This window comes from Chanos chanos, chromosome 5 (assembly GCF_902362185.1).
Source record: "Chanos chanos chromosome 5, fChaCha1.1, whole genome shotgun sequence".
NCBI lineage: Eukaryota > Metazoa > Chordata > Actinopteri > Gonorynchiformes > Chanidae > Chanos > Chanos chanos.
Window position 1 is genome coordinate 41,649,351 of NC_044499.1, and position 25,538 is coordinate 41,674,888.

The 25,538-nt window shown below is 39.0% G+C and overlaps 1 protein-coding gene across 1 annotated transcript in view; it reads right to left on the minus strand.

Moving 5' to 3' along the window:
- Positions 1–25,538, minus strand: part of grid1b (glutamate receptor, ionotropic, delta 1b) — a 209,147-nt gene that overhangs the window by 33,127 nt on the left and 150,482 nt on the right. The gene's annotated exons all lie outside the window — the stretch shown is intronic.

Below are 25,538 nucleotides of genomic sequence, written 5' to 3' on the forward strand. Positions count from 1 at the left end.
ATAAATTGACATGGTTGTGAGCAGTTCTGATGGGTAAATCTAAACACACAGAGAGAGAGAGAGAGAGAGAGAGAGAGAGAGAGAGAGAGGATAGTAATCTCTGTAACAAAAGCTTACATTGTAAAATGTAGTCAGAAGAAATTGATCTTGAACAAATTTGCCTACAGAGCATCTATACCTGAGAGACTTATTATAATTCAAAGAATCAAAACCTAAGAAATAGTATATTATAAAACATAACAATGTCCATAGAATGAAAAAGCGAGGAAAAAAGCCTTTGTTTACACAGAGCTGCCAAATATGACACAGTTTTCCACAAAATCACTAAACTGCAGACTGAGATAGCCTGGACCGCGGTCAGTCAGAGTTCCGTTGTTTCTCTCTGTTGATGAAGCCGAATATCATCAATGGCTGGACTTCTTGGCCAGCATGGCTCTTGTCTTAAACATTAGTCTTGTTCTGGCCAATTTACATGGCATAGTAACATTGATGTTGTGGATATTAAGCGAATGAAATCATATAAACACATATAAGCCTACACAATGAAATCAGCGGTGCTGAATTAACCCTTACAGCTTTAAACTTGATCCAGTTGAAAACGTTAAGAGTCAAATAGATCCAGTTTAGCTTTGTACAAGTTTTTTAACACTGCTGATTTTTCTCTATAAAATTATGTGGTAAGCTATGAAGTCAGTGGCACATATATTTTACTCTTCATGCTTAAAATGTAATGACATGTAAATACTAACATTTTCTCAGGAAATATTTACAGATGTGTGTCCCTATAAGTATCCTCATCATTCAGTATTCACTGTAAAATAAATTCTCTTATGAGGGCTTTTCCTCTTGGGACAAAGTCAAATTTGAAATCTACCATTCACCACCACTTTTAAATTCATAGACACTATGTGCAATAATACAGAACATAATATGGAGGATAATCTCATGTAATATTTGCTTAGCTTCCTAACCAGCAATAAGAACTTGAACACATAGGTAAAGTATTAATGCAAATACACAGTGCTTGGATTGAAAGACTACTCATCATCTCATCTGCCAAATGATTTAAGATACTTTTCTTGTTTTACGAATGTATTTAGCTGGAGTAATTAGGAAAACGCTTTGGACGTTTGGACAATGCCAGTCATTCAGTGCACAAACTTGACTTTGAGTTATGTCTGAGAAGGTAATTGCCATGTGAAAATTATCACAACATGTATTTAATAACATTTTAATAGGTGAATTTTTAATCACGGTATGAAGATTAAACAACTCAAAGTATTTAGGCTAATATTATCTCACAGTAACACTGTTCTAAATATGTACATTTTATTGAGAGTCTGCCTTCAGTTGTGGATCTGGCCAACCACAACCTAGCTACCATACACTACAGGAGGCAATTCCCTTGGGTCCAATTACAGACCAATAGTGTATGTCACTGGTCCATAATGGACTATTTCAGAATGTCAATATATGCCACATAGCATACCATGACATTTTAAGGGCTGGTATAGTGAAAAAGAGAATTTTGTATTAAAGCTGCAGGTGATAGACAATCAGATGAGTGATGAGAAACTGCAAAGACCCACAGATTTGAGCAGAGCACACATCTCATGGTGAGTAATGAAACAGCATCTCATGCAATCAGTCATACTGTATTTTATCATGACCTTTAATCGCCCCTATACTCTGTTCCACTCTGTTTCATTCTATGTCCTTTATATTTCATAGTCATCACACTTGCCACTAATGCTGATTATGTCTATGGCTACAAATTCTCCGTCAGACTTCTGATATTGTTTTAGGTAATATAAGCAGGGGTGGACAGTAACGAAGTACATTTACTTGAGTACTGTACTTAAGTACATTTTTCGAGTATCTGCACTTTACTTGAGTGTTATTTTTTTTTTTTGAAACTTATGACTTTTACTCCACTACATTTGAAATACAAATATTGTACTTTTCACTCCACTACATTTCTATGAAGGTTCTCGTTACTTGTTACTTTAACGCATAGCTTTGAAGTCAGCGGACGAATTTTCTTTTCTAAAATGCGATAGGCCATATTGTGTTCATCACAGGGGAAAAACCAATCACAGTAAACTGCTCCAGTACTGTCAGTAAAGTGTGTGCTGCATTTTTTTTAACAACTGAACTTGGCGGTTTTACTGATGGCTACTACAATGGAAGATAAAGATGATAAAGATAAAGGTTCCTCACCAGAGCAGCCATGGCCATATCTTAAGTCCATTTTTGAAATCAACTGGTTTCCAAGTTAATTGCTTCCCGTATGCGTTCGCGTGCTGACACATATTAATAGTTAGCTAGTGAAAATGCCGAGTCAACATTACTGACAAAAATCCTTTCAGAAATATATGTTTTAATCTTGTCAGGTAAACACAGTAATATTTGTAAGGTCAGCGGATTCACGCAGGACCCGGTCCCAATAAGACGAGGGGGGCGGGAAGCGGTGATGATGGTCATCCAGGTGTTTCACATTTCAGACAATGCTATGTAGTAGAAGTAAAATTAACCTAGTCTACAACATTATGACGTTTTATCATTTTAAAGCCAATCTGAGTTAACCTAGTGCCTGTTTAACTGAAGCTATAGACCGTCTTTTATAGAGGAAGCATTTGGTTCAACTGTGTTTCTATAGGCTTTGTAGCATATTCCACAAGCTTTTTATTCTACAGGTTCTACAAGCAAGTCAGTGCATTCAGTAGGTTGTTTCAGAGTCATTAGACTCTATAAATGCATTGTTGCAACAATACAACAATGTGATGACATTAAAAAGAAAATGTACTTTTGAATACTTAAGTATTTTTAAAAGCATGTATTCCCGTACTTTAACTCAAGCAAAAATTGAACTGAACAACTTTTACTTGTATTGGAGTAATATTTGACCAGGAGTATCTATACTTTTACTCAAGTAATGGAGTTGTTTACTTTGTCCACCTCTGAATACAAGTGATCTCAAGGTTACAATGAATGTCCAACATGAATGTTGATCCTGGGCTGGCCTTATCGCTTTAGTGTAGTCCACTGAGTGAGCCATACTGTCATTGTGCAACTTCAAATATAGACTGAACAATGCCCTACAGTAAATGACTAATGCAAAAATACTTGCTCCATACTGGACCACAACTTTAAGACAACGTTAAGATCACTAATGCAGAAAAAAAAGAGAGTATGCAACTCAAACGCGGCTCACATTATTTTCATATGCGTGTAAACAAGCATAGGGTGTTCTGAAAATAGTCACTAAATCAATCAATTAATGAGGCAATGAGTTAGTCAAGGTTGTCATAGATGATACCCAATAAACATAATTCCTTGTTTCACTTGATTGAACTGATTGAACTAACTCACTGAACTGTTTTCCTAACAATAATGCTGTTTGTCTCTAATACAGTCTGCCTTCATGGAAAATGACTTGACATGCAGCATTGTTTTTAATATTATGGCATCGCCTACTGACAAAAGACTGTGATTAGGCAGTAGATGAAGGCCTCTGATTTCTGGAGTGTGCTCTTATAGAAGGCCAAGAGGAAGCAGGCGGGCACAGCCGGGTAAAGCCTGGCAAATCTGACAGCCCTAAATGAGATTGGGACTGGGCTTTGACCTGGCTCTAAGCAGTGGGGAGGGCCTGCTTTTAACATTGTGCCATGTGGCAAAACTCTGCCCAAGTGCCTCTTGGGAAGGTGTGGGTGTTGTGGGTGAGTTGTCACAAAAGGAGTTGTTCCTTCTCTCCTCGCTCTATGCACACAAATAGAGTGTACAAAGCAAAGACTGGCAACGTCAACAGTGAGCCATTTTTCTCCAACATGAAGCACAGACCATAGTGAGGTCTGTGGAAATACTGAAATGTTAACAGCATCCAGTCAAAAGTGTTGAATTGTTTCCACTGACTCATTTACAATAAAACTGGAGATCAGTTTAAAGTGGAATCATATCCTGTCAAAATGATGTTATGCTATGCTATGTTTCTGCTGCAGCTGAACATATCAGAAATTCCAGTTTTTCTTTCCAAGTGCAGACTTTAGCTCTCAGACTTTAATATGACGGCACACAACATTCTTTTCTCTATTCATGAAACCAACCAACCCATTAATTATAATTTTATGAATGAAGGTTATTAGTTAAAAATTGACTCAAAGCAGGATTTTTGCACACAAGTCTTCCATAGACAAGCCTACAGCAACAACTTATCTAAAAGCTATGAATGTAATTAAAACAGATTTGTGCGAATTTAGATCTATAATGAATTTGAACCAAAAGTCTAAAATGTTCAAGAAAGACACCTTAATCGTGTTAGTAAATCCACTCTCTTTTAACAGTGGACTTATCTGATATCAAACTATTCCTGCACAGAACAGTGTGGAATGAGTTCCTGATATCAGTGGCTCCAATGTGAATAATTTGACCTAGATAGTTCTTCTGAAGACTATCTCATAGAAATTGCGCGTGGTAGCATCAAGCTTTTGATGATAGTATTCAGCTGTCTTTGGGAAGGACTAGTTTACATTTAAAAACAAAACAAAACAAAACAAACAAAAATGTTACAAGCTAGAGAATTCATACTTTGCGTAATGACCCAAGATTGCCCAATTCACTCCCTGAGGATACATGGATAGAAGTGGGGTATCTTTACATCTTTTGCAGCACTGGGCCATAAGAACTATCACAGAGGCGATTAATTCCTCTTGATGTGTGGAGACTGTGGGCGGATGTGGAGACATTAAAGCATTTGAGGCTACACTGGTGGGAATCTTAAGATCTCAAGAGATCTTAATGAAAAGTTTTGAACTTTGATTCCAGTGAGCACATTCTACAGCTTCTTGGCTATTGAATAAAAATCTAAGCATTTTCCAAACACAAAGAAACTAATAATTCATGATATGCAATCTATAATGATATACCATACTTAAAATATCCTTGGGTAATGAGGTCCTGAGGTTATTAGGGTCTTGGGGGAGAAAATGAGAATGTATAATATTTAAGTACAAGAGATTACAAACATGCAAATTATGAAAAATGCAAACCTGCAGACCCACAGACCTAAACCTTGAGTTTCAATATTAAAAAAAAAAAAAAGACTTTGGTTGCCTTTTGCAGTTTCCTGGTTCATTTTGTTTCATAGTCTTCATATATATGCTCAACCACACACTGGCTATGGCTACTGAGCTTTAACATGGTTACATCAGCATCCTTACAGCTACAAACAATAAATACTGCAAAATCTGCACCAACCAAACTGAGGTCTCACATTCCTATTGTTTTCAGTCAAGGGAACTAAGTATTAGAATGGGGAAAAAAACAGTCGATGAAATGCATTAAATCCCATCAGGTGATTTTTTTTTTCATAAGAATGACTATGCAACAAATTGTCAATAATCTGTAACGTTAATTATTATGTGAGGGTGCTCTGACTTGAGATATGCATGCTTATCTTGAACCTAAGAGGACAGGCTCAACATTTTTTCAACATCATTGTTCTTGCTTTAAATATTAATTAATATTATCACAGCACGCATCTGCTCTTGTCTCCTTCATAAAATCTTAAATAAGCATACCTGGGTGACAACACTGACATTTTTCACTCTCACAAAAAATGCACATAGTCCTTACAAGTAGTTCAGACTTCAGTAACTGTGACAAAAGGGAAATTGTACATTTCTGTCTCTTTTCACAATTTCAAAAATTGCATTTGCCCTTTTACTAAAAAACTGTATTTGGTAGAAGGCCTGTTATAAAACTGATTCGAAGAACAAATAACTGGGATGTGTGCTTGAAATGTATGAATGGGGTTGTTCTGCTCACCCAAGGATGTGAAATTCAATCATGGAAATATGGAACTAAATATATTATGAAATGGCCACCACTGAAAGCATTCCAATAAGGCCTACTGAGTAGAGACAAATCCCATGTTCCTATGAAACAAATTTGTTTTCCAGATTGATAATGGGCTCAGAAACACCCACACTCATGTATGTATCTGTGTGTGTGTGTGTGTGTGTGTGTGTATATATATGTATATATATATGTAAGTTAAGTTCTTTATTGGTCACACCCACACTTAGAACAGTGACCAGTGAAAGTCAAACTCTGCATTTGACCCATCCTATACACACACACTGGGGGCAGTGAGCACACACACATTAAGGGCATTGAGCACACACATAGCAGGAGCATTGGGCAGCCGCAGTGCCGTGCCCGGGGAGCAGTTGGGTGTTAAGTGCCTCGCTCAAGGGCACTTCAGCTGTGGATGTTGAGGGAGTGTTGAGGGAGGGGAAAGCTCTGTTCATTCACTCCCACTGTGCTCGCTCCCCCCGCCCCCATTTTCCTGCTGGTCCAGGGGATCGAACTGGTGACTTTCAGTCACAAGCCCACTTCCCTAACCTTTAGGCCATGGCTGCCCCACACACACACACACACACACACACACACACACATATAGTTTTTAATTTATTGTTTTTTTTTATTAATAAATTTTACTGGGCAGAAAACTCTAATTACCGGCTAACGGAAACCCTAATACACACACACACACACACACACACACACACACACACACACACACACACACACATATATATATATTCATTAATGTATATAATACATATCAAAGCAAAAGTGCCGAATTGCCTGCACAGCAGGTGTCAGTTGGATTTTTCACATTGGATCCACTATGGCAACTGCGAGAAACATGTTTAATTCTCAGTAGGAAATTTTAAAGTTATGCAGCACGTAACTATAGTAACAGACTGTACAAACAGACTGGATTAGTCCTCTGTGTCTGCAGCGTGTATATTTGTGCGGTTTATCCAGGTTCTAGAATGCGACTACAGAATGCATTTTGTGATGGTAGAGTATATTAGAGAGGCAGAAAGCACTGGGGTAAAGGCAAGAATTTCATAATACCCATTATTAATTTATTTCAGACTTGCTTAAACATAAAATTGGCCTCACTCTTGTACAACGTTATCATGTTTACTCTCACAGAAACCATGATCAAAGGAATAATGCTCATTGTTGTTTTGTTTAGGGTTTTTTTTTCCCTTTGAGGTACCTTAAGAACAGTGGAAACTCAGTTTACTCTTTGGATAACTTGGTTTACATATTACAGTTTAGACGTCCAAGTTTCAGGAGACTGAAAATAATAATCACAATAACCGATTGGAGCAACATCACGCACATTACTTTTGAATAAACATAGTAATGCCTTTAATTTAAAACAGAATTTAAGATTAATCTTTGGCAGTGCTGGTAACTGATTATATCTTTTTTTTGCTGAATGCTCCCTAATGCTCACTTTCATCTCTTGGTCACTTCTCCTTTTGAGTCCCTCATGGTGCTTGGTATTCACTAAACTCTTGCAGAATCTAACCTTCAGTTCAAATGTCAAGGATATATTAAAAATGCACAGAGTTAAGATCTGAATGAGGTCTTTCATGTTGCCAAGGGATAAAAACCCTTTTCTTTCAATATTAATTTCATGTAATACAAGTCATTTAATTCCTCAATAGGTGAAACTGAAAAAGAGAGAAATTATCAGTAAAATAAGGTGTCCTGTGGCCAGTTCGTTGAATCAAGGACAGATATAGATAGCTATAAACATTTTAAAACGTCCTTCTCTAACAGAACAGAATGTTTGATAAGCTGAGTTCTCCCAGCCCTGTGAGGAGGTTTTGGCTTTACGTCTCAATTTTATGTCAGATTTCTCGGTGCGTTTCAAAGTGGAAAACTAATAACAGTAATAAACATAACTGCTTGCTGAATAGAGGCCATTTTCAAAATAAAATACACACTTGAATAAATCAGGGATTCTAAAATCAGTTGCTTCCATGCAACTATGATTCCTGAACAAGCAACCAATGTGCTATCATGCTCAGAGTTATACATAAAAACACCAGGCAGACCTAGTTTCCCATTATTCAAGCTATGGTCGATCGAGGTAAAGATCTCTGTGACTTTAATGGAGAGATGCTGGTTTGGGCACATTTGGCAGAAACTTGCTGCTCACCTTGCTGCGGTCTACCCAGCTATAGTGACTATGATGATACTGGCATGGAATTTTGAGGCAAGTACACAATCAGCCAGGGTCAGCAGTGACCATAATGACATGGGTTGTGTCTGCAAAAAAGAATCCTACTTGTTTCTTTCTCACAGTGAATAGTTCTTGTGGCTATGTCATCATCCAGAGTGCATGTTGGGGTGTAATTACATAGCCATTCTGACTGATCACCTTCTTCCTGTGGTGAGTCATTTCTATCCCGATGGGAGTGGTCTCTTCCAGGCTGATGATGCTCTCATTCACAAGGCATTAGAGGTCACTGAATGATTTGATGAATATAAAAATGATGTAAACCATAAGCATCTCAGTCAGTACTTCTCATTCTAACTGGCACTTGTAGAAGATTCTGAAGTGGCCTCTGGTACACCATTTTAATCAACGTCAACAAAAGACCAAATGATGCGATTTATTGTAGATGAATACTGTCATATTCCCTCAGCAGATTTCCAAACACTTGTAAAATGTAAGCCAAGGCATACTAAAGCTTTTCTATTTTTTGCTTTATGACACTTTATGTTGGGGTTTCTTTCATTTTTGCTGTTATCTGGATATATCCATTACTATTGTTACTGGGAAGACTGTTTGATAAACCCCTTCATTCAGATGGATAAGAAAGCTACGTATCTGTGAAATAGCTCATAAGCTTTTATCATTTTGGTGAATGTTCCAGATTCTCTGTCTGACTATGCCAGCTAGAAAAGTGAGCATTGTACCGGCATAGATGCAGGAAATGGTTCTTTATTTGGTCTACTTTGACCAGATGGATGATGAAGCAGAGCAAGAATTACAAACCTAATTCTGAGCTTCCAAAGTAGGTTGGTTATTAAGCTTTGCTCTTGTTTGCATTTTAAAATGACCTCAGTTTCTTCAAAGAGTTTCTTTTAGCTGTCCACTGGAAAAACTTGGGAAAGAAAAACAAAAAGTCTCTCATTTGAGTGATTCACCAAATTTGGTTGATGTGATGAGACATGCAAAACTGACTAATTTTATCTTGATGAACAAACTGTGAAATGTGAAATATGTCCAAGCTTGCAAGGCTAACATTCTGTTGAAATACTTCTGAACTGTAGTTTCTATACTATACTTTCTTAGGTTTCATAATAAATTCTACATATGTCTTGTAGAACATGCCCCAGGGTCTGAATAACAATATATGTGATCTGAATCCTGGATATTACATCAAAACAAACAGATTTTTTTTCTGTACACACATTGTTTCACTGTAAAATACAGAAAATACTGTACATAATACAGAATTATCAACACCCCTGCACTTTTCATCTTAAACTTGAACATAGCTCCTCTTCACAGAGTGGAATGGCTGCCAACTTTGTCCTCCCCCACAATAACTGCTCACACTAGAAGAGCTATGTGAACAATTAGTCTAACCTTTTTGGGTCAGCTGGTCTTATGCGTTTGTTCCCTCTCTTCTGTATCATATTTTTCGCCAGAGGAGGACTGGATTGTTCCGTCATTTTTTTTGGTAATTTTTCACATCAAATGCAAGCCTGTGTTGTTCAGTATTCCACAAGACAAAAAAAGTTTCTTAGAGTTCTGGATTATGAAGGAAAGTTGTCTTTTACCTGCTGGAGAATACATAGTGGGCAACGCAATATAGCCTCTGACCCAACCTGTTGATGAGAATCTTGCCTAACTTTATATCTTATGATTCTTGAAAATGCTGTTGAATAAACATTGTGGCGCAGTTTAACATGCTTGTAATAAATATTTGAAGCACAATGTAATTCTGTTATTTACAGGACTATTTTGTTATTACAGGTTTATTTTGCTTTCACAACTCAGAAAACATCCATCATGTACTGTAGTTCTGTCCACAGAAAAAAAAAAAAAAAGTTAAAAAGTTACCTCTCTATCCAGTTTTCCAATTAGCACAAAGAAAGTTTTGCTCTCTCTCTCTCTTTTTTTTTTTTTTTGAAAGCCTATTGCGTCTTTCCTGCGGGGATGTGAGATTACCTGGTGGAGCATGGCATATCTGATTATGTTTTGGGTGAGGATCTGTGGAGCGTTGCAGCATAACCCACTATCTCTCATCATACAGTCCCATTTGAGACACTTATCATGGCCTGGGGACCAGTGGCAGTGAAGGACTGTTTCTGTCCAATTAAAGCCACACAATGATGAGTTGCCAAACAGAGCTCAGTGGATAATGTAATCCCTACAGCTACAGCCTTGGGAATGAGAATCCAGAGGACATGATAACACTGTTTCCAATAATGAATGTCCCAATAATGAAAGAGGTGAGGAGAAACTTGATTGATTTGATATTATCAGCCAAAAGGTATTGTGTCATACCTCAGAATCTGACAGTGCTGAGACAAAGGCTTAGTGAAAGGATGAGAAAATCAGTAAATACTATAACATTGATCAGTAATGACAGTGAGCATGGAAACTTATGAGAAATTCAATAATTAGTCTGAGACACCAGCCAGTTGTCATTTAAAATTTAAACCTGTTTCTGGTCACCCTGTAACAAAAGACTGGGTCTTAATTAGCCGTGAAAGTAACTGATAAAAACTTTCAGTCTATGGCTTATCGAGAGCGATTATGCAAATACATGACCATACAATTATTCAAGACCTGATAATAAGAGCAAATTGTGTAATATCAGTGAGGAATTTTATTGGCACACTGGGTCTCTGCTGTGTTGCGTTTTCAAAGAGGAGAAGAAAGCTTACATGTGGAATTAGAAAGAAACCATAGGATTTAGCAGGAATTTTTTTTTAATGGATTTATTTCTGAACGTACATTTTATGAGGAGAGCAAATGTTTATGTGATCAAATATAATGTTCAAAGGAGAGTTGTAAGACTGTGCTTATCTAAATATGGTAACACAAAATGCCAAAGAAGAGACATGACTAGCCATGTCACATGTTAGCAGATGGTATGCACTAGCATTTTTTTTTTTTTGGCTGTGAAGGAGAGCAAAGGAGAGCAAGCTGTCCAAACAACTTATATCACCAAAGTATGTGTCCAATTTAAACACAATGAATATAGCCTCAAGTAAATCAAAATATAGTATGTTTAAGATCATGCAATAACTCTACGCACATATGCCATGAAAAGCAACATGCTGAGATTTTTAGAGAAGTATTCTCCCGAAACCAAACACGTTCAGACAATAACCATGACTAATTCAAAGATAAATCCAGTCACTGCAGCCTGAAATGCTAAGCAGATAATACACTTCATTTAAGGTGGGGTATATGAAAGAGATAAGAAGTCATTATTCCCCTACACTGTTTGCAGGGCTGTACAATGAAAGCCATTGTCCTAAATAACATAATTTCCAAGAGACACTGGTGTTGAATGCTTGCCCATTTTAATGGGTGTTAGTGTTTTAGCTTGTGACAAGGGTAAAGTGTTCTAATTTACCTGGCACTGATCCAACTCTACGGTGAGCATTTTGTGGGAGTACTAACAAGGTTCTTTTTCGTGGCTTGGTTAAAATTCAAAGTAATATCAATCGTCCACTTGCATGTTCAGGCAAATTTAATGCTTTTCATGTTCAGTGTTCAACACAGTGTTACTAAACATAGCAATTTCCACTTTTTTCTCCTTTGGGAGACAAATCAGTCAGCCCTGTCTCCCTAGTCTCTCTGTTTCTTGTGGAGTTGACTAGCACAGTGTTGTCTGTTGTTCTCATCAGAGATGATTTGAAATGTCTGCTTTTTTCCCTGTGTGACACTGAAGAGCATTCTAGTGAAAACTGGGTTACGTTTTAAAGCCTTAGTGCAAATTCAAAGTAATGTCAGTTGTCCACTTGCGTGTTCAGGAAAACATAATGTGTTTCATGTGCACTGTTCAACACAATGTTTCTAAACATAGCAATTTCCATTTTTTTTCTCCTTTTGGATGTTAAATGACTCCATCCTGTCTGTCTAGCCACAGTTTTTGCCATAGAGCTGACTAGGACGCTGCTGTCTGTGTTTGTTTGGTTTTTTTTTTTCCTTTTTCTCCTCTCTGAAATGATTCGAGATGTCTGCCTTTCCCTGACTGATGCAGGAGAACGTCCAGTGTGACAACTATGGCATGATTCCTTCATGATCTGCCTGTTGTTTGTAAGAGTTGGGGGATACGAGAGATGTGGTACCCTGTCAGACCTGCCTGGAGCACTCATCATCACACCAAGCAAGGGAATGACTTCTCTATGCTGCACTGATCAGCACATCGTGCCAGCACATGTACACATACACAGGCTCATACACACACACACACACATGTGCAAACAGACTTGTGTAACACATGTGAGCTTATAAACCTACATCCACAGACACACACACACACACACACACACACACACACACACACACACACTCTCACATGCATCAACATGCACTTGTATATGCACATATACACACACAACACTCTAGTTTTGTACTTCATGTTCCACAAAGTCTGTCATGTAGGGGTTAACATGGACTTGCTATTTTATGTTCAGTGCAGGAAAAAAAGAAACAATTTTGCACAACACTGTGACAATGCGGCAGCTGTTGCAGACACCGAAGCTCCACTTTTGTCATCCTCCACATTATCTTGCAGCAGTTTGAGTGAGTTTTGGAGGCACAGTTGTCCCTGTAGCAATCACTGTCTCTTCATCTCCTTATTCACAATGTAATCATGCCTTTTTTTTTTTTTTCCAGCAAGAAACCTCCACAGCGAGAGACAGGTTTCAAAAGGATTATTTTACGACGTGAGTATGTGCTCGGTTGTTTGCTTTGTTTATTGTGTCTCTGCCTGCTAAAGGGCGGTGTGCCCCGCTATATATCAAGGACATAATATGCAATCTGAATCTGACTCTTATTTTGCAATTCTGATTCCGACACTGTATGAATTTGCAGATGAAGTTTGAAGTGAGAGGTCAAAGGTGGAACTGCAATAGCCCGGGATTTAACTTCTCATCAGTTGCCATTAAAAGAGTTTTGATCTAGATCTTATGAGCACGGCATTTTGTAAACCACAAAGCCGAGATGGAGGAAGAGAGGGAGGCGGGAGTGATATAAGATGCATCCATTAAGGTGAGTTAGCACCTAGTGTAGAGGGACTGATTGAATGGCCACAGCTGAAGTGGTAAAATGGTGCAGAGAAATAAGCGTTGCGTAGGAGCCAGGCACCGAACGAGAGAGAGATGAGCACTGACCTCAATTACAGTATGCAGATAGGAGAGAGCGGTAGGGGGACGAGAGGACACTCAACCACTTTACTCACACCTCGACTCAGACTGTTCAGTTGGAAGCCATGCACGTAGATTGGTGCTTTCATTTTCTATCTATCTATCTACTCGGTCTATACACGTTTTTTTTTTTTTTTTAACAAACTGATCTCATCGCTCAGTAAAGGACATGATCACTATTGATACATACAGAGCAAATTCAATTTTAGCTTAGAAAGTTTTATAAATTCAGGATATCAACGTTATTTCATCTTTCTTGTGAAGCACTTGAGACTGAGCACAACGTTAAATCACAGCAACACTCACGGCTACTAACAACTAGAATAACCTCGCCTTGCAAAATTCCCAGAGGGAATTTGCTTATTTTCATCCTCAGGTGGACAATTTTAAGAAATTAGGAGGGAATTAAGATGTAAGACTTCATTGGGCCACCAGACCAGTAAAATTGACCCTGGACAGGCAGCAGGATTCTGCACAACCAAGATGATTCAATTTCTCAGCTCTTTTTTTATGGGCGACATGGATAAATAAGCACCTGTCTAAATAATTAGGATATAAAACTTTTACTCTTCCCTATTCTCTCAAATAACCTATTACACTGATAACTTTTGGCACCCTTTAGACAAAGCAACTCATCATTGCATTATTGTGTATCTGAGCTCACAGCCCAAATCAGCCCCCATTTCGGGGGAGACCTCCATTATGGAGCTGGAGAGGCCTATTAAGAGTACAGGCACTGTGTATGATTGAAAATAATGGCCCATTGATCCCTGCTCTTCTGACAACAGGGAAAAGGTGTCAGACTAAAAGCTCAGACCAAGCAATCAAGGTTTTCCGAGTGTGCAATCCATAGCTGAGAATTAGACGGAAAACAAAGCCCAACTAAAATAACAGAGTCGGGGTGTGAGGCAGAGATATATTGAATGATATTTTTTTGTGTGCGTAAAAGATATACTTTCAGGAGCCATCAAGGAGACTTTTGCATGTTTGGAGTTTTAGTAGCAATATCCTACTGTTGAAAAACCTTCAACCTTTTTCCTCATAGGGGAAAAATAGGTAGGCAGTTTTATCTGGTATTTATGTGAATTGTTGAGATGTTTCCATTAAAAGGTGTGATGTAGACTTAATAAGATATTTTGTACACGTGTGTCTCATCCACCCCCCTCCGGGGCCTCATTATTACAGCTCTCTCCCCACCTCTACAAAAACAGGTCAGGCTGACTCACAACCTGCTGCTGCTCAGAGACCATGGCAAGCAGGAGGAGATCGAGTCAAACCTGAAAAAAAAAAAAACCCACCAAAAAACTGGAAAACCACAGAGTCTTAGTAGTGATGATTCTGATGTAGTTTTAAAGACAGATTATAGGCTAGGTGACAGGAGGTTCTACCCGAGTCACAGGGCTGTAGCTGTGTGGCCTGAGGTAATCCAAAAGCAGTTTTATTCCTACAAAAGGGTAAAAGGGTCACTGGCTAGCAACAGAAACGAACTGACACACTATTCACCTTAAAATCTCGCCATCAACTCCAACTGAAAGCATCATCCTGCATCTACTGCCTGAACCTGGGTTGCCTTGATCCAAAGGTGGTCTATTTTGACATTATATAGACTTAAGAATGTCAACAGATTGGCACGTCTTAAATAGCCAGGAGAATTCCTTCCGTATAGCAGTCCCGTCCTCATAATGTCACAATAAACATTAGTTGTGAGCCAAAGCCCAATGTCTGTCTGCACACATCAGTTTCTCTATATATACCCGCTTGAAGTGAAATCCAAATAGTTTGAATGACGAGGTGGCTGGAAAACATGATTAAGGTTTATATTTCAGATCACTTACTTCTCCATTAGTATGATTAATGGGCCTAGCTTATGTCTCAGGCAGAGGCATGGCTTGAAAAATGATGCAATTACCTTTTTTTGAATAGGGAAGGAAAACCCAGCTCAAGACAGCATGGGGAGAGATTTCTTGCAAGGTGTGGAGGGTAAAATTGCACTTTCCTTTTCTCTGTTTTTAACCCTTTTTCAGGAGAGGACGTGAAAACTGACCATTTCACTATTTAAGATGTGAAACACTGACACCTGTGGGGTACAACTGGATGTAGTAAAAGCTTTGAATTGACAAAACTACAAATTTGAACAGTTTCATGTGATATTCATAACAATCACAAAATAATTATTGTGAAATAATAGTAAAAATGACAATGAAAAATAGAGAAATAAAGGAAGAGTAATCTGTGTGCTCTACTAACCTTTTATTAGCAATTATTATGCTTTTCTGAGCACTGCTGAAATAAAAAATGAATTGAGATTAAAAATAAATAAATAAATAAAAATGCTGGAAGTAGAGAGATTTAAAAAAAAAATCAAGACAGAAAATAAGTTCTCAGTGGATCTGAAGACATTTATCCAAGTATTTTCTGTGGGAAACTTTCTCTGAAAAGACAGAGGAGGGATTAACGGAAACAACTGCTATGCTGTCTATAGTGAATTTCGGGCTTTTCTGACAAAAGGCTAGTGTCGATTTTAATCCTAACCCTAATCCAATCACATTGATTTGAATTTGTTTGAAAGATGCATTGGATTAGAGTTTGTTTTTTTTTTTGGGAATGATCTCATCCAAGTTTCACGTAACCATATATTCAGTCCAAATAGTTTGAGAGATTTGGAGGACATCCTGAGATCATTAAAAATAACAATCATTTCTGACTCTGTACATAATGTTATGTGACGTCATCACCATTGCAGTCGAAATGACCTTTGAGTGAATCAAGATTGGTAGAATTCCCATCAAGGTTATTTTGATAATTAGTAAGATAAGAGTGAACAGATGAGGTCACAGGCCTGAAGATGAAAAACTGCCAACTCAGGATGTGCCATAATGGATGAAAGAAAATCTACACTCAACGTTACCCTTCCTGAATATAGACACACACACACACACACACACATGCGCGCCAAGAAGGAGGGGGGGTGGGGTTGATATTGGTAAAGTGCAAATGAAGACTCACAGTCTCTTTTTCTTGATTACTAATAATATGTGATCCATTGAAAGACAGGGTTAGTGAAGAGGCCATTAAAAGAATTCTGTTTAGTTATATAACTAATGTCCTTTTCAGTTGGCTCTGACCCAAATCCTTTGTGTTTGATGCATGATTACTGCTTCCTGAACAGTCCTGAATAGGATAATGATCAGTCCTTGAAATCTCATTTGACAAAATCCACCAAATTAGAAGCTATAGTTTCATATTTGAAAGTACATATTAAACCCATTTACCAATTTTCCTCCTGTTGAGTATGCAGGAGCACAGTGTATCATTTCTTGTTTCTAAAAATCAAAATGGTCCAGTCTCACGCTTATTAATTTTTATTATGCACTAGCTTTTTTTTTGACCTGCCTTTTGAATAGAAGAGTCTGAAATCTTGTAATAGGTCTTATTAATTTGATTTAATTAAAGCCTTCAATGACACGGACTATAACTAACATACTTTCAAATTTCCCCCAAATAAGCAGACACAATGAAAAATCTCACACCATGTCAATGTCATGTGATTTTCACTCGAAAATACTGCATCACTGGTAAAGCGGAGAAATGGGAAGGCACATACACTGATGTCACCGTACTGGGATATGATACTGAGCTGAATCGACCTATCAAATTTGCACAAAAATCTTCAGCTTCCCTGAGATGATGTTCATATGAAAATGTTGCAGCCTGGCAATAACTGACAGCACTGAGAAAACCTACTTGTACATTTAAGAAGAACTTTGCTGATCCAGTTTCAGGCATGTTCAATGATTTAATCAAAAACTCCTTAGTGACTTACCATATAATCCTATCACAGGACAGGGTACTCAGTGTAATTCTCTCCAAAGTAACCTCCTAATGATTTTGGTCAAATATTCATATTCACGCATAATTAAACATGTACACTAAACAGGCTGCACAACTCTTGTCTATATCCCTTAGTGGCAACCACTGCGAGTGCCTCCACTCGGGATGGGTCACGCTAGACAGGGTGGCTGTCAGTTCAATTCCACCTCTGACCTCTAACTGCAACAGGGACTAAGCAACAAGGCAGACCTCAGCGGTCACAGGTTAGTAATGATTTGGGGTGAGAGTCATACACAGAAGATGGTTATGTGATTACGTGTTTGTGCTGGGGAAAAGAGAGACTTTACTCCAGGAGAGACAAAAGAAGTGGCAAAGTACTTTCTGTATAGCACAGAAAAAGTGGCTGTGCCGCCAGACCACATTGTGTTTGACTGAGTCGCAGAGAAAATTTGGGCCTTGGTGAATCGATTGACTGGGATATTGCGGTGCAGCAAGAAGGATGCATCAGAGGCATCTGAGCAGGGGAGGCTGAGTTTGAATGTTATTGTCTGTGTGTGTGGGGGGGGGGGGGGGGGGGGACTGACAGCAGGAGTGTGTCTGCTAAAGGAGAAGAACCAGAGTGTTTGGTGAACAAAACTATAAAACAGGACCAGTGCCAGTTTAACACCGTGACAGTACTCTGAATCAGTGGCTCAGTTGGTTGCACAGCAGGGTGTCTGCTCTAAACCCAGTCCTCTCTACGGATGCGACACATTTATCAGGTGCCATGCTGTGGGGGAGAGGGAGAGAGAGAGAGAGAGAGCGAGAGAGAGAGAGAGAAAGAAAGAACAAGCCAAGCAAGTAAAAGCAGGATCTAAATTATGAAGTGGTTACAAACTACCCCCCTAAACCCTGTATGGTTTCCCTCAAATATATTTTCAACTTCACACATTTATCTACTTATGGCATTCTTTCATTTGAAGGTCAAGCAATATTATGGCTTAGGACACTTAATGTTATCAGACTGCAATAGTGACCATTTCAGTACGCAAAGTTGTGTTTGTTTCTGACTAGGTTTCAGGGTCCGTCCAATCTCATGTAGCAAGGCCACATGCAAATGTGTAAATGTAATGTGTAATATGTAAAACTATGGTTCTCCATTCATATGCTCTTTTCCAAGGACAAGGCATTAAAACCCCAGGGGCTCAAATTCCACATGTAACCAGTAGATGCTATAACTGGAGAAACCAAGTGATTGATATGGAATTACATGAACCAGTCAGCTGTCCCATCTCATTTCATAGGACAGGGCCGTTACTGTACGTTGACGAAATAATCCAGGGCCCTTGGCGTAAACGTGTACGTAGACCTGCAAGGGTGAAAATTGTAGCCTCGCTCACAATGGTTTCATTTCTGTCATTGGGATTAAATACACAGGATGATAAACAGAGATTTGAGCCACTCATCTGAAAGATGTAGTGTGTAATGGGATTATGAGAACAATGCATTTACAAGGATATTGCTCAACTGTAACACACCAAGAAATGTTGTTCAACTGTAATCCACTGACTAAGAAATATACCATTCACCCTTATAACCTATTCTATACCTCCAACTTTCAGTCTAAAGGTGATTAATGTCAACTAATGAACCGTGGAGAGCTGGAATGTTTGAAATATACAGTTATCCTAGTGATAAAAATGCTATCATAGTATACTCATTTAATAAGACCCAAAACCCTGTCTGCGCCATGCAGTCATACTACATTAAAGCTAAGATCCATCTGATACACTCTGTGTGTTGCACAAAGTTATCATGAATACTATGCAGCGCTCTATTGCTTTCCTGTAGTGATAAGTGAAACCACACAGTGTATATTTTCTATCAGTTTCTGTAGGACCATGTTCTATTAAGCAGGTTCTCTGTTATAGATTTTTATGTATAATATTATTACACACTGTGAATACAGTGAAAAAATCTGTGGCACTTTATCAGCATTATACACTATTACGTCTCACGAATGCAGTTATAATATGTTATGCTTTCCTTACGAGGTATTATCGTATACACTTTCTGATTTGTGCAACAGCAAAGTCTTCTCCTGCAGGCTTTAACTGTCAAAACTACCTAAGACCAGCTTATCCTAGAGTAGTTACACGTGAGGCGGCGGAAACATGTCTGAGTTCGCGAAACAAAGATGAATAACGCAACCTGTTACTGCCCTTCTCATCCTCATTGGCTGCTTTTTAACAGTAAACTAGGACAGCTATAATTAATAGAAATGTACCACACAATGTGCTACGGGGGAAAAAAAAAAGCAGAGAAGTAACAAAAACCCTCTCTTTCTCCAACCCTCGCTTTTATATCCGCCAGACAGAGCCAAGCTCACAATAGCAGCCATGTTCCTGACTGAGCAGGCCACCCTGAAACAAACACCTCGTGGCTAACTGAAAGTGAGAGCCACTGATTTCACAGATCTCTGCGGTGTCACATCGTCTGCGCATGGTGTGGCATCACCGTTTGCCACGGGGCATAGCTGTACCAGGGCTTTAGACTGAGTGCATGAAAGGGGCATGCCACCCAATCACTGAAACAACCTGTAAGCAAGAGACGTGTGACCAGACATGCCCCGCAGAGAGCTGACAGCTTTAAACTGCTGTATCAGGTGCAAAAATGCGTGCATGGTGTAACGTGAAATGTAGTTGGTTCCAGTGAAGCCTAAAGAAGTGAATGACCTTTCCGCACAGGCCTTCACAAACATGTATGACCAAACGCACACATGTTTGTGTTTTTTTGGGGTTTTTTTTTTTTAACACAGAGAGAAAAACCTCCATACACAGACTCACAAAAAAGAACACTATACTGCTTATCTATGATGAAGAACACTTTGAAGTGTTTTCGGGGATCTAGGAAGAAAAAGTCTGAATCTGCATTTCTGAAACAGAAGTCTTGTTTAAAATAAAGCATGTATCAAATTTCAGAACAAATTACCATAATTTGCCACTACAGTGAAACAGTTTTCTAAAAGTAAACAGAGAGGAATTACAAAAAATCGTCGTGGTATTAATTACATGCTAAGCAATTAGAGGAGCGGGGTAGAAATTAATGGAAGAAATTGTTTAGCGTCAGGAGCTGATCTTCATCCTGCAGCTCAGACATGCTTAATACTATGAAACAATTAGGTGTTTTAATAAACCAACCAGTGATGTTTAATCAGCCCTGAGGATCGTGAGTGTGTCAGGGCAGACACATTCAAGGCTGCAAGCGAGCTTTTATGATAGGAGTAAATGAGTCCAGCAGTGAAAAATGAAATGGAATAACTAGCATCTCCTGATATTTAATGAACTAATCGTATGTGTCTAGATAAGATAAGACACTACAGCTCTCAAAGGGGTGGAGTAGGGGGGGTGTGTATCCTCTGTCAAGCACTTTCATTGGGAAACCAGGTGGCCTTCTTTAACAATTAAATACCATCCTCCACCCTTTCCTTACAAGCCGAAGATCTGCAATCCATCCTACCTGCAGTAAATGCCAACAACCACACACATGCACACACACACACATACATGCACGCACGCATGCGCGCACGCGCACACAGACATATTAAAAGGGAGAACATAGAGGATTTTGACTGTGAAAGCAATCTGTAACCCAAGACTGGATTCTCAGAGAATACTGGAAGGAGAACAGGGAGAAACAGGGGGGGTTGAGCTGACTCAGTACCAGTGGGCAGAAGAAAAAAAGTTGAAGAAATCACAGACAGCCAGGGTACCTACACTCCCACTATCTCTACTGGAGCCAAGAGGAATCCCACTGAGACAGACTCAATTCAGGAAGGGCAAAAAGAAAGTAGAAACTATTAGAGCGTAGGCTTGAAAACAATGCAAAGCCAATTTATTTACAAATGGAGAACTAGTTTTAAATAAGACTTGCTGATTTTAGTGGGGTTATATTTCTGAATAATGCTCTTTTTATACAAGTAGCAGCTGTTGAGCACATACTGAAAACTCTTGCAATATTCGCCAGCCAATAACAACACGGTACTGTCTCACTTTACCGTCGACTGTCTTTACTCCTTACTTGAACATACTTCCTAAAAGCCTTTAGTATGTAACTTCAGAATGTCACAGGACCTGCTCCTCAGACACCTTGCCCGTCCACTCTGTCCTGAGAGGACAGAGGATCAGAACGGTGAAGTCAGGACATGAATGAGAAGCTTTTTCAAAGGCTGGATTGACAGTGAATACAAAGAGCTTCTATCCATACCAATGAAAAGTGTTAGGACAGAGAGAGAGAGGATCATTCATCTGCACTCAGAGCCAGTGACAACCCTGCCATCTCTAATTCAGCAGGCTCAATCTCACTCTGACCGGAAAATGCATGCTCCAATCTAACAGTCATATTTAAGGTCGACTCCAAGAGCACAGAATTTGTATGGACTAACGTTTTGAAAAAATACTGAAATAAGAATTTTACTTCAAAGTCTTTTTTTTTATGTTTTTAATCAGACCTTTAGGGGCAATCTATTCATTTCATGAGTTGCAATCCTGTAGAAAAATAAAATTTATTTAAAGTATTCACACATGAAACTCACATATTTTGTTTTTTTCACTCTCCGTGTGTCCTTTTGTGGAACATGGCAATAAAGAACTAAAAAAAAAAAGACAACAAAAAAAAAAAACCCAACAACAACAACAAAAAACAATATCGTCGCACATACAAAACATGCCTCCAAGTATTGTTGTCCAACTTGATTTTCTGTTTGATGGAGACATTAAATGGTAGGTTTTTTTTTTTTTTTCCACAAGAAGCCTCGGGGAGCAAACTAGAGAGCTAAACATCCCCAAACACATGAGCAGGCGTGAAATTGAGATACACAGAGACCAGTATCCAGGGTAATTCAGCGCTTGAGTGGAAATCTGCCATGTATTAAGACAGCTCTCCTTTACTACCTCTTTCCAGCTGGTTGTGTTCTGTGTCCACAGGGCATGGGAATTCAGTACCCTCTCAGCTTTTTACAACACAGCGGTATGTTATTGCAGTAAGAGCTGACAGGGCGTAAAATATGGAGAAACACACTCTATCACACTCCACTGGCATTTACATCATTTCACCTATTGATCAGGTCTCAGTGTTCAGTTCACCTATCACACTGTATTTACACTCAAGTAAATGTTGTAAATCAACTCTATGTGTATTCCCAGGATGAAGCTGACAGACCAAACTGAAATCATGATTTGAGATCTCACGAACGGGATTTTGAAAAATAATGAAAAAACACCTGCAGGAAATGTTGCGTATATCTGCGCTGACAGCGGAATTCCCCGCAACCACAATTTGAATTCTGAAATAAAGGCATGTCCGTTTGAGAAAGAACGCACTTTGCACGAACACTGAAGTCGCAGCTTCAAAGGCTGAGTACCGCATAGTGCTCTAGTGTGATAACTTCCTGTACTCCATCACCTCCCACCGACTTTCCAACATGTGAATTAAGGCAGTCCTTCTGCACTTACACTAGTTACAATTAAGACAAAGGACTGAGCCATGAGTAGACTATCATGAAGAGCAGAACTACAGAGGAAAAGGAGAAGTGCTGTGTTCAGAGCAGACAGAGGAAGGGGGGGAGAGAGAGAGAGAGAGAGGGAGAGAGAGAGAGAGAGAGAGAGAGAGAGAGAGAGAGAGAACGAGGAGATGTACTGTTCTCACTGGCAGAGGGGAAAAAAGGCAGCATGGTGCTACACTTCGGGAATGCTAATGATTTCCCTGCATTAGAATTCCCATGTCATAGTATGTTTTATAATGGAGACTTCTGCCATGGCTGATCAATGCGAATGTAACAAACAGCAAACAACATCCAAACAGAAAGGAAGGGAAAAAATGTTAACCTTACCCCAGAGCACACACATCTAGAGGGGGGGCGACTGGGAGAGGTGAATTACTGTGAACGTTGTTAAGGCATGGGTTAAGGGGGAAAAACCACCTCGGTAAAGAAAATGTAGTAGTTGAGATTCAAGCAAATTGAACGACAATAACAATTTGGAACATGTATTAACCTGCAAATGTATCATGATGTAACACATTAGATACTGTTTTATTTGTTTGTCAGTATTAACCTGCAGGAAGTTGAAGTGCAGTCTTCAGGGAAACTAATGGCATGGAAACCTCCTGTGGTTTAATGACAGGTTCCCAGATCTGACACCTTGTCTAGCTTGCATAACTCAAAAGCATTGAATCATTATCATTGGCACATTTTAACAAGTGCTCCGTATGGATGCTTAATTACCTTCATTTATGGAACCTATCAATTTTCACATAGGAATTAACCTGACCTCCTATACACTCTGACTTACAGAAAAAAAAACATTCTTCAAGCTCTTTGGTTGACAGACTACAATAAATAGGAGAGCTTTTTGGTACATTTTTACAGGGTGATTCTCTGTTGAGTTGACAGTTCTTTCAATACAAACATACCTTTTTCCAGCCTTACCTCTCTCAAGTAATGCTTGAGAAATGGACGGTAGAGTAGACCATAGGAGTGAGTGATGACGTATCCACCAAAAGGTCAAATACATATTTGAACCTCTCCCAAAAGAAAAGAGCCCCCCCCCCCCCTTTGCTGTAGGTGCAGTTTGACTCTACACGTCAGTTTGCAGAGAATGTAGCACTATCATCCCTACTGTTTCATTCTGTGAGTCTTAAAAACCAAATCAAAGAAAGACAAAGAAAATCAGCATTTGTGAAAGCACAGCATCGCATTCTGCTTTTATTGCCAACGTGCCAACCTCAGGAGAATCGTTTGGATTAATGAAGCTCATATCGGGATCATAAGAAAAGGTAGCAGCTAGCTAACTAGAATTCTTGAACGCAGATAGCTCTGCTAATATAGCTGCTTAATGCATTTTCTGTTCACTGCAATCCCTAGAAAACCCAGAATGAGCTTCTCTAGCAATTTATGCAGTTTACATGTCGCTATGAAATAAACTGCCAATAAACCCGGCAGGAAAAATTCCACTTCATCACAATCCCTACTGTCACTCACACTCTGAAAACTTTCATGACATGTCTGTACGTTAGTGCAGCAGTCAGACTCTTCAACAACTGATTAAAAAAATAGCCATATGCAAACCTTGATACAACAATCTTTGTCACTCTAATTGCTATTCTCAATGAAGTCAGAAACTATATATCTATGTCATATAGATCATAACCTACAGCTAACACTTGTGTAGCTACCCCATGATTCTTTTCTAAATGCTCTAAAATAGCCTTATGCATCATTAAATGACATTTCCTTGTAATAGACTTAAAATACACAGTAATCACTGCACACTTGTGGGTAATTACTACACATGTGAAAGTCTGTCGTTACGTGAAAGCTGTAATTTCACTCAGAACGAGGTACTGAACATTTTTCAGCATGTTGCTTTATTTGTGTTGTTGATTTATTCTTTAACTTTCAGGGAGATTGTTTGCTAACTGTATACAGCTGTATGGAATGTGAACAGAAATATGAAACATTTCTTGGGCAGGGGCATCAAACCATTCTTCCAAATTTGAACCCCTCCAATGTGTCATATAAAATGACACCACTGTTGCAGGCCATTCGGAGAGTATGCAGACTGTACTTTGTATGTCAGCTTTGTCACCTTGGTAAACCCTGGGCTAAGCACAATCCAGTTTTGATGACATATCATAATTATTAGAGAGATTCCAGTAACTCATCTTCATTGACAGGCACTATATAAAGGACACACTTTTTTCTCTGCCTGTCTGTCTCCCTCTGTTGCTACTTCTCTCTTTCTTTCATTCTCTCTCTCTCTCTCTCTCTCTCTCTCTCTTTCTCTCTCTCTCTGTCTCTCTCTCTCTGTCTGTCTGAGTGCTGTTGTGTGGCCGAGAGTGAAGGTGGCTCTACACACCACAGCAGAGTGCATATGAGGCAGGTCAGTGTGGAGAGATAAATTGTGATTTATCAGGGAGATGTTCTGTAAATGTCCTTGCCAACTCAAGCTGAGCACTCCTGAAGGGAGGGGGCCAATGGCCATGAGCCTGGAAGGGATAGAGATACTTCTCTAGGATCAAAAACAGAGCCATCTTCCAGAACTCAGCACCAACAAACATATAGAGAAGAGAGAGAGAGAGAGATAGACAGAGAGAGAGAGAGAGAGAGAGAGATAAAAAGGGAGAAACTGTGTTAGAGTCAAAATCTAAGGGACTGCACTTATCCCTGAAAAGACCGTATAAATCCTGAAGCAGGAATGTAAAAAAGGTTCATTTACATAATAAATGACAGAAAGGCCAATAAGGTCACATCCAGAGCACCACAAATTAAGTCATGATTCATAGCGCTGAATTAAAAATCACTCACTTTAGAGCACATATTCTGTGCTACATCATTCCCAATGGACTCTACCAGAAAAGGCATATATAATATTTAAAACTTTGTTTTACTTGGTACATGC